We start from the raw sequence: 11,010 nt of genomic DNA on the forward strand, positions 1-11,010 counted from the left end.
GGGCTGAAAAGGGATGGAACTTTTTAGATGTCTTTCTCCCTCAAAACACAGAATGAATTGTCATCTATTTACTTAAATTCGAAGGCTAAGCCGACCTAGTTTTGTAGACTTTAGCTAATTTTGAGATTACTGCTATCAGTGACACTAGGCTCCCACTTGTTTTCTTTCTTTTTTTAAAGATTTTATTTATTTATTTGAGAGCGAGCGAGCGAGAGCGAGTACACGAGAGGGGGCAGGGTCAGAGGGAGAAGCAGACTCCCCACCAAGCAGGGAGTCCAATGCGGGACTCGAACCCAGGACTCCAGGATCATGACCTGAGCCAAAAGCAGACGCCCAACCAACTAAGCCACCCAGGCGCCCACTTGTTTTCTAAAGAATAAACAGGTTGTTCATGCAAAAGTGTACCAAATCTTTTTAAAAGTACTTTTATGAAAAAGAGCGCTGACCGCTTTCCATACTTTGTGTTTTTATTATTTTTTAAAATATTTATTTATTTTGAGAGAGAGAGGGCACAGAGTGGGGTGGCAGGGGAGAATAAGAGAGAGAATTTTAAACAGGCTCCATGCTCGGCGTGGTACCCGACAAAGGGCTGGATCTCAAGACCCTGATATCATGACCTGAACTGAAATCATGAGTCAGACACTTAACCTACTAAGCCACCCAGGTGCCTCCATACTTCTCATTTTTAGAGCTCAGAAGTCTAAAACTGTTTTCACTGAGTTTAGGGACAATCATAACTACAATCTCTAAGGAGGATTGTTTTAAAGTTTCTTATTTCACCCCGAATTCATACTCACATAGTGACATTACAATGTAATTGGTCGAGAAAGAGAAGGAAAAGATTCATTCCTATGTTAATATCATTTCCTTAGTACTTTGATGTTTTTGGTACCTTTTTCAAGGACCAGAAAATAGTTAAAGGGACTATTACAGTGGTACTTTATGAAAAATACAGTATTCCCAGTGCATTACGCCTGCTACAACAAATGTCATTTTTTAAGTAACAGCATTCTTACACTAGATTAGGAGTTTGTGGGAAACAGATCTGCACCCCTCTGACGCATCCCTGTCGTATATACACTGAAAAGCTCTCTGAAACACAGCTCTCTAGAGATGGGCCACTTTGTCAGCGTATGTTTGTTTTGAGTGTCGTTTCTAACCACAATTCCGTATACTTAGTGTCAGGCAACATGGAGTTCAGGCTCCATCTGTACTTAGTCTCTGTGTGGCCCTGAGGAAGTCCCACTACTACAGAATTCTGAGCACAAATGTTCCACTGAAGGGTTAAATACAAACGGCTAGATGTATCACAGTGAACCCGGAAGTATATCTCCCACTCTGTCTTCATCTGCATGTGTCACCACTTGGCAAGGAATATCTCTTTTGTGTCTATACATGGCTTACAAAAAAAATGCCCACCTGATATAGATCAATTTTAAGTCTTTGAAAAGTTAGTAAGTGGGGGCGCCTGGGTGGCTCAGTCGTTAAGTATCTGCCTTCGGCTCAGGTCATGATCCCAGGGTCCTGGGATCGAGCCCCACATTGGGCTCCTTGCTTGGCGGGAAGCCTGCTTCTCCCTCTCCCACTCCCCCTGCTTGTGTTCCCTCTCTCACTGTGTCTCTCTCTGTCAAATAAATAAATAAAATCTTAAAAAAAAAAAAAGTAAGTGAACTGTTTTCTATGAATTAAAAAAATTAAAAGGAAAAAAATCAGAAAGCTACCAGGAAAAAGAAAAAAAAAAAGGCTGTATGTCAGTCTTAAGTCTAGAGATCAACCTATTCAAACCTACTTAGCAAAGAAAGAGTGCTAGTCACATCATTGGTCTGTTAATAAACATCCATGATTTAGACATGAAGAAAAATATGTTTTAAAAATTTGATACCCAATTCACACACCACTCCCTGGTTGTTAAATGGCAGATATTCTGGGCACCTGGGTGGCTCAGTTGGTTAAGCAACTGCCTTCGGCTCAGGTCATGATCCTGGAGTCCTGGGGTCGAGTCCCACATCGGGCTCCCTGCTCAGTGGGGAGTCTGCTTCTCCCTCTGACCCTCTTCCTTCTCATGCTCTCTATCTCTCATTCTCTCTCTCTCAAATAAATAAATAAAATCTTAAAAAAAAAAAAATGGAGGGGGTTGTGGGGGCGCCTGGGTGGCTCAGTTAAGCATCAGCTCAGGTCCTGATCACAGGGTCCTGGGATTGAGCCCTGGGGCAGGCTTCCTGCTCAGTGGGGAGTCTACTTGTCTCCCTCTCCCTCTGCCCCTCCCCCTGCGCACATGCACTCACTTGATCTCTCTTAAATAAATCTTTAAAATAAAAATAAATTTTGGGGCACCTGGATGGCTCAGTCGGTTGAACATCTACCTTTCACTTGGGTCATGATCTCGGGGTCCTGGGATCAGGCTCAGCGTCAGGCTCTCTGCTCCACAGGGAGACTGCTTCTCCCTCTCCCTCTGCCCCCCCCCTTGCTCTCTCTCTCAAATAAATAAATAAAAGCCTTTTAAAAAATTAAAAATAAATTTAAAAAAAATACAGGGGATGGGTCTTTCTGGTTTTCTCCTTCACAGCTTGATAACAAAACACCCATGCCTTCTTGCATGCCAACCTGATCAGGCCTACATTTTACCAACTCCTGGTTTGAGAAGAAAAAGATCTTTATTTCAAATTTAAGTCAAAAGTCAACCTTCAATAGAGATGCTTTAAGCGATTAAATATAAAACTTGAAAGCTTCGCAAATATCAATATAAAATCTAAACCTTGAAAATGTCATGCAAGTTAAAAACTTGTTTTACTATGTTAAAGATTTTAGACCAGCTTAAATGATAACAATTCTCAAAGAAAAGTAACTCAGAAGCAGCCTACCCAAATTTGTTCTCTTGAAGCTCCTTAGGAGATTAAACTTCATGTAGACTATATACCGTTAAAGAGAGTCCAGTTGGTCTGATTTCACTGGATATCATTGATATTTCTGATTGAAAATTCTTACTAAGATCTCAATTTAAATATTTTAATCTGAGTTCAGTTTTGAATTCTACTATGGCACATTTTATAAAACTTTCTACCTTTGAAGGTAACTGGACTTTTCTTGCCAAAGGTGCTCAGTTCAAACTCTGATTTTCAGATGTCCATAACCTCCTCAGGTCAAGAGAACTCACCGGGTTGTTTTTCACCTCCAGGTCCCTGCCCATGCCCATGCTATTTCACTCCCCAGAATGCCTAGCCATCTAACAAGTAGCTCTCTCTATCACCCCTCCTTTGCCCACCCGCCAATTTGAGCCTTTTTCCCAGCTACCCTATCCATGCTTCAGGGGGCACTGCAAGTCCATATATTAAGTATACAAAGGCGATGCACAGCAGCGTAAAGCTACGATGAACTGAGGAAACTCACAGAAAAATCAGCCAATCTGGGAAACTCTAGATCATCGGTCCTCAGTTAGTTGCACCCAGCTTGTGGCCCCAACATGGACTGGTTTGCTAGACAGTATTAAATGCTATAGGTAGCTATCCAAACTTGGGTGCCAATCTTAAGAGGGCCAGTAAGCTTTTATATGATTCCATAACAACTATCTTTATTGGACACTTACAACAATCTGGCCACCTGCTTCATGCTTACCATCCCCACCTCACAAATGAAAAACTGAGACTCAAAGAAGTTAAGCCATTTGCAGTTAAGCCACTTTCCTGAGGTCACAGAGCCAGCAAGTGGCAGAATCTGGATACAAACCCAAGTCTTTCTGACTCTAAAGTTTCTACTCCACAGAGGGTACTCTTCTAAGATAATAAAGACAAATAACAATAAACCATTCTTCAAGAGCACACTCTTGCAGAAGGACCTTCTAATGTCTGCTTCCTTGAGTTCTATACACATCTCCAGAGCAGCCCTCTGCAGGCAAGCTCCTGTGGTAAGCAAAGGGAACCATCCTGTTGGCTACCCTGCCAGTTTGTAGGTACATTAGCTGAACCCCCAGAACTGCCAAGTACAAGTCCCCTGGTGGCTCCCAGCTCTGACAAAGCAGCTTACCAGGGAAAAAGTGAAAATTTGAACATGTTTTCTATGCTCAAATTGGGGCCCAAGAACTCCGCCGGAGGGCAAGGGAACAGGAAGTGAGGAGGGAGCAAGCATCCATTTCCCAAGGGCAGCAGAGCCCAGAGGTGGGAGCCTGGTCACGTGCACAGTTGCATTACTTGCCCACGCCCACTTCCGGCCAGAGCCTGCCTCTTCACCTCCGTGTCAGTACTTTGGTTGAAGGAAAGGAAGACAGACTACCAGAAACTCTCCTTATAATCTCCCTCTCCCCCTTGGAGCCTGTGTCCTGAATGAATACCCACCCCAACTCTCTGGCTCCACCCCCCACAAATACCCTTAAGAAAAGCACCTGTAACATAACTGACCTCTATGGACTAACATCAAATCTGACCACAACATAGGAAAGTCAAAATAGTGTTTTCCCAGTCCCAGTATAAGAGGGAATCCTGGGGCAGAGGGAACTGTGCACCAAGAACCTACTAATACACAACAAAGCAATCTAGTTGAAATCTCACTTTTCTTTCCTATGCCATAAACAACAGCCAAGCACTCCACTTGTCTGAATTTGTTTTTAAGATTTCAAACGAGGTGGAAATGAAAATGCTCCTAGCAGTGACCATCCCAGATTCTCTCGTTTCTCTAAGATTACAGTCACCATCATCCTGGATCAACTAGTGCCAAAAGCCAACAATCAACCAGGAAAATGCCAAAATTTCTGCCTTCTAGAGGGAGGAAACAGAAGCAAGAAGCCCAGTGAGGAAATTAGAGGGATAGTGAGGTTTCACTTCTAAACCTCCAAGAAACTCTACCTCAAGTTCCCAACATCCAGGGATATTCCCAAAGAAGCCCTGCAGTAGTCTTTCTTTCGATTGTTTTCTTGTCTGTGACTGGGATGTAAGCTCCTTGAAAACCGACTTCATCTGTCCTACTCACTGCTAGGCCCACAACACCCAGCATGGTGCACCTGGCACACTGTAGGCACGTAAACATTTATTGCTGGATTATTTGCTGGCATAGGAAGAAGTTACATGAGCCAGAATATTTAACACTGTATCTCAATCCAATTTAAGTTAAACTAAAAAAATAAAAAAATGGGGGCGACTGGGTGGCTCAATTGTTAAGCGTCTGCCTTCGGGTCAGGTGATCCCAGGGTCCTGGGATCGAGTCCCACATCGGGCTCCCTGCTCAACAGGAAACCTGTTTCTCCCTCTCCCACTCCCCCTGCTTGTAGTCCCTCTCTTGCTGTCTCTCTCTCTCTGTCAAATAAAAAATAAAATAAATAAAAAAGAAAAAAATGCCCTACCTTACAGCCACACAGAAAAACCTCGTTTAGTTGGGTGCTAAAACTGTCCCTTATAGGCCAGTTTGAAGGGATAAATTCTTTTTTTTTTTTAAGATTTTATTTATTTTTTATTTATTTGAGAGAGACAGATACTGACAGAGATAGTGAGAGAGAGCACAAGCTGGGAGGAAAGGGAGAAGCAGGCTCCCACCGAGCAGGGAGCCCAATGCGGGGCTCAATCCCAAGACCCTGGGATCATGCCCTGAGCTGAAGGCAGACACTTAACCAACTGAGCCACCCAGGTGCCCCTGAAGGGATAAAGTCTTATTCAGACAACACACCACTATAAACAAAGGCAGCCAGGCTGCAGAGAGGATAAAACCAAAATTAATACTACAAATTAAAAATAACACCTTCCATTCATTTGGATGGAACAACTTCATACAGTAGTTATTTCCCAATTCCAAAAGAGGTCAGCTTCTTTCTAATCATCAAGATCCACAGGGATTTAATGCCCCCAGTGCTGTCTCTAACAGGAAGGAAACCCTGACTTCCCTAGCTATTTCAGTTATATAAATCAACAGTCTATCGTCCAGAGTTAGAATCTGGGCAGTGTTGGGACCCACATGCCTTTTAGAGCTCCCCACCGACAGATAACCATGTTACATTACATCTAATAAATGTACCTAGATCAATATCATTTCTAACTATCCAAGGGTTTTTATTGCTGTAAGGATCTTTCAATTAAAACAAAAAGTTAAAAAAAAACTTCCTGTTAGATAAAAGAGAATTGGTGGTGGCGCCACCATCCACCAAAGTGAAGTCTGTGGCACACAAAAGATGCAGCATAATTTCAAAAGGGATAGTGATACCTTTAAAGTTATTTACCTTATTTTTTTATACTTTAAAAATAATAAAACTTTGTTCCTTTTTCTTTAATGAAATTACTGTCCTTAAAAGAATTAAGAGAAATTTAAGATTGGTGGTTCTTTGCCTCAATAGCAAAGTCAAGAGAGAGAGAGACAGACAGAGAGACAGGCAGAGGGAAGGAAGGAGGGAAAGAGGGAGGGAGTGGGTATAATTTCAAAGGTGGGGGGGAATCCTTCAAACCTGGGAGTAGCCCAGTGGAGGCCTAGCTCAGATTTTCACCCATTATTTCCCCCTGGGTTTTAGATATTAGAGGCAAGTGCCATCTGTCACCACACTAGTAAGTGAAAAAGGCTAGGCCCAACTCACTGGTCATGATTTTAGGACTTTCACTAATGGCTAAAAAAAAAGAATCCTCTCAAAAAAAAAAAAAAAAATGTCCTGCCCACCCTAGCCCCTACCTCCACCCTCACCCCCAGAGGCTGAGTTAGCATCTTCTATAGCTCTCTAGATCCTGGGAGCTCAAGGTGAACTCTGATCTCCTCATGGGCACTAAGCCACACACTGGCCCTCTCAATGCACTATTATTATGGGACATCAAATGCCTTTGTACATCACTTTCCCAGTCTTTTGTCCCCAAATCTGATCCATTACTCTAAAAGAACATTCTGCTTTTAAGGTTCTAATGTGTAAGAAGAGACATTCACCAAGTAACTGCTGTATATCACTCACTCAAACAGTCCCAAAATATGGATATGATCCTTTAGGTTTATAGTTCACCTACTTTTTTCTTCCCACAACTCCTAAAGTTCATTATAAACTTCTATTTTTCCTACAGTCTAATTATGGTAATACATCTCCCTACTTGCCCTCAACTCACAATCACCCCATTTTACAGAGGCAGAAGGCAAGGCCAAGGCAACACAAATGTCTGCTACACAGCAAATCCATCTCACATCTGCTATCTGAACACAGAAAAACGCTACAAGACCCAGGGTGGCAATGGGTTTTGCAAGAGACATACCACATTTCTTTCTCTATGAGCATATTTAGCCTTGGCAGAATATCAAGTGCTTCCTGGTCTGGAAGTTCAGACCAGAACCTTAATCTCTTGAGCACAACAGTCAACCTTTATTGCACACCAACCATGTGCTAGGCATTATGCTGGCTGCCTCCCCTTCATTACCTCAGATTCATTCATTCATTGTCTAGGAAGCACTTCCCATCTGTTGGCACCTTCACACACATAGATATGTGACCCCTCAAATATTTAGTAATGTGCTGATTTTGCATTATAACTTGTAAAAGACCACACAACTAGGAAGGACAGACCAAAACCTGAATCAAGTCCTTCTGACTTCAAAGCTCCCCCTTCCCTTTCCAACACCCCATCCTACTGGTCCTATGGGTTTCATTCAAAATAATAAATATGTGCTGGCACTTCTCTGCCCTGTCTCAGGAAACCCTAAGCCCCAAGCTCCCCAACATCCTTCCCCTTCCCATCAGGGCAGTGCCTACAACTGACCAGGAAGAGGCAGTAGGAGAACATCCAGGTCTGCGGCACCTTCCTGCCTGGACTTGACTACCCCAGGAGCAAAGGGCCTAGGAAACTCTCCAAGCGCTTCTCTACAGAAGAAAATAGCTCGAGTTGAAACTTGTGTCCACATGGTCCACCGACAGATTTAGAACTCAAATTATAGCCTCGGCAGGAATCTTCACAAAGGACTCAAATTAAGCAAGACCCAGATGGAAATGAACAGGAGAGAGACAGCCTGAAGTCACACTGTAAAGTGAACTGCAGTTCTAGCACAGTCAGAGAGAAGAACTTGTTGAAATGCTAAACCAAACAGTTCAGCCTACATTTCAGAACTCCACTTCAAATACATTCTCCCCATGTTTTTAGCCCGAGACTTGTACATGGACACGAAGTGGTTACAAGTTACTCAGGTTTCAAACTGAGTTCATTCCTGTCCTTTGGACCATCTCTCAATGCCAGCATTCATCTACTTGGGCTCCAGAGAGCTCTGCGTTTGGCAAAGCAGATAAAATTAGCTACTGGAGTGAATTTGGAATCCAGGGTGGGCCATTAAAAAAAGTACACATGAGATTTGTAAAAGCCGTGTAAAAACTTCCTTTGGGCCAGGCTGAAGTTACCTAAAACTTAGAGAAATACTGTCAAATTCCCTGTCCTTTGCCTCCCTTCCACTGTTCCTGGATCTAAGGTGACCCATTTCCTGCTTCTTGCCCTGCCATTCAAACCAGACTGGCCCACAAACTGGGGATCCTCTAGAGATCAAGGGGCAAATCAGAGAAAACATAGCAGGAAGACCTGAAGGAGTGTTTTTGCTTCTCCTTTTTTGGGGGGGGTGAGACGGTGGTGTGCTACACTGTGCAGAAGGACTGAGGGATGGGACAGGAAGTGGGTCGGTCCCACAGCCTGACAGTGTGATAATGGGGAATAATAGGAGGACAATGCTCCAGCCCTGTCCCTCCCGCCTTCACAATGGCCTGACAACACTGTGGTGGCCCATGGCTCAAAAATGGAGTAACCAAAGTGGTCATCTGGCAACAGCCCCTGCTCCCCCTCAAATCTAGCAGGTCTCAGAAGGACAAGAGAAACTGTCTGTTTGACTGTCTCCCAAATTCCTTTCCAGCCACAAAATTCTCCAGGTCCTTGGAAGCTGAGGTCAAAGTTCAAAGAACTCCTCCTCCAATCTGGCAAGAAAGAAGACAGAAGAGGGGGGGACATTTCTGGTCTCTCCTTCCAGGAAGGAGGAAGAGGGTACCCCAAACAGAAACAGGGGAAGCTTGAAGTTAGGGGATCCAAGGAAAATGAAGGGCTTCTCCCTTAGAGAATCAGGCAGGAAACCTCAGGAAAGGGGGAAATGTCCTCAGGCAAGTGAGAAGGGAATGCCTCAGAATGCGGGGGGCACCAGAGAAGTGAGGAAATCCACAGTGTTTCCCACCAGCAGAGGATATCTTGGAAAAGTGGAAGCACACTTAAGAGACATGAGGATCGCCTAGGAGAAGGACATCCCATATTAGGCGGAGAAGCTCTGGAGGAGCCAGGGACCCCTCAGAAAATTGTGGCTTCCAGAGATTAGTGGAGAGCCCCAAAGAAAACATTTTGGAAAAGTGGGGAACTTTTCCTCTGGGAACTAAGGATCCAGTCAGATGAATGGGCATTTCAGGGTAGTGGGGGACCCCTCAGGAAAGAGAAGGCACCCATCAAAAAGTAGGAGGTCCCATCAAGAGTGGGGATAGTTCAGCAAAGTGGGGAACACGCCCAGAAGGGATTCTGACAGAAGCAACAATACCTCAGATTAGCCGGGGTCGCTTGGGAGAAGGAGGAGGCCCCCCAGGGAGGGGGGGCAGCAGGGAGAGCATCTCAGAAAGGTAGGGGGAAAGGGGCCCTGTGCAAAGTGGGAGACACCTTAGAAAAGCAAGGGCAAAAAGGGATGAGGGACAACAGCTCAGAGAAGCAGGGCTCTCCTCAGAGAACGTGGGGGGGGGGTCCCTGGAAAGGCCCAGAGGTCTCCTCAGAGAAGGTGGGGCCCCCCCAGAGAAGCGAGGAGGGTCCCCCAGAAGCAGGGTGTCTCCTGAGAGAAGGGTCCCCAGGAAATCGGGGGGGTCCCTCAGAGACAGAGCACCGCTCAGAGAAGCAGGGGTCTCTTTAGAGAAGTTAGGAGGGGGCTCAGGGAGGCGGAGCCCTCAGAGAAGGGGCGAGGGGCCCTCAGTGAAGCAGGCAGTCCCTCAAAGACACGGGGAAGGGAGGGCTCCCTCGCAGAGACAGGGGGTCCCTCAGAAAAGTGGAGCGTCCATCAGAGAAGGGGAGCGCCCCTCAGAAAAGTGGAGGTCCCTCAGAGGAAAGGAGTATCTCAGCGAGGTGGGGTCCCTCAGAAAAGTGGGGGTCCCTCAGAGATGGGGGTCCCTCGGAGAAGGGGGTCTCCCCTGAGAGAAGCGGGGGTCCCTCAGACAGGGGGGTCCGCGCATCGGAGGCTGTCCCCTCAGAGAAGCGGAAGCCCCAGAGAAGCCCGGGGCACCGGAAGCCGGGGACCCGCCACCAGCGGCGCCAGCCCCTCACTCACCGAAGTTGCTCGGCGCCTCTGCGGGCGGCTGCTGGGCCCCGGGTGGCCTCGGGAGGCGGGGTCCGGTCCGATCAGCTCGGGTCCCGCGGCGGCGGCTCCCTCAGGTGGCGCCCGCGGCGGCGACGGCGACAGGACGACGGACGACCGACCGAGCGACTGCGCGGGCGGCGCGGAGCGCGCTCGGGTGGCGGGGATGCGCGTGCGCGCGCCGGGGCGCTGACCCCGAGCGGGAGGAGCCGCCGCGCCGCGCTCGGAGCCGCCGCTCGGTCTCGCCGCTCCTTCTCACACTGAAATTGCCCGCTTCGCAGCCCGGCTTCCCCGGTTGCTAGGCAGATTTCGCCTCGCACACTTCCGGGTTGAGGCGCGTCTCGTCGAGTGGCGGCGCCGCAGGCCAATGAGGTCCGGCTGAGGCTCCGGGGATCCGCTTCCCATGGAGGGCGTGGCCAGCCTCAAGACGGACAGTGCCCCACAGCCAATGAAAGCGCGAGCCGGCTGGCCCTCGGGATCGCGCCGGCGGTCTGGGCGGTCCCGAGGAGGTGGGACGGGGTGACTGACAAGCGGTCTGCCAATGAAAGAGTGGAGCGGACCTCGGGGCCAGTCATGGCCCTTCGGGGGCGGGGCCTCGGCTTCGGGGCGGGAACGCCACGAGGGGCGGGGACTTGGAGACGCGTCAATTCTTGGCCGGCTCGCTCGGACCCCGGAGGGCGTTTCGGCTGGGCCGCCGGGCGGCCGACAACTGGCTGGGCA

The 11,010-nt window shown here is 47.3% G+C and overlaps 1 protein-coding gene across 2 annotated transcripts in view; it reads right to left on the bottom strand.

Moving 5' to 3' along the window:
• The window catches only part of GATAD2A (GATA zinc finger domain containing 2A), a 102,585-nt gene extending 91,947 nt beyond the window's left edge, over positions 1-10,638 (bottom strand). For both annotated transcript variants that reach the window (XM_028126848.2, XM_028126844.2), the window contains exon 1: positions 10,264-10,638. The gene's annotated coding sequence lies outside the window, so the exon portion shown is untranslated. The remainder of the gene's footprint in view (positions 1-10,263) is intronic.
• Between the last annotated feature and the right edge of the window lie 372 nt (positions 10,639-11,010).

This window comes from Eumetopias jubatus, unplaced genomic scaffold (assembly GCF_037043125.1).
Source record: "Eumetopias jubatus isolate StellerSeaLion01/CBP00866 unplaced genomic scaffold, mEumJub1_p1.0 scaffold_1, whole genome shotgun sequence".
NCBI lineage: Eukaryota > Metazoa > Chordata > Mammalia > Carnivora > Otariidae > Eumetopias > Eumetopias jubatus.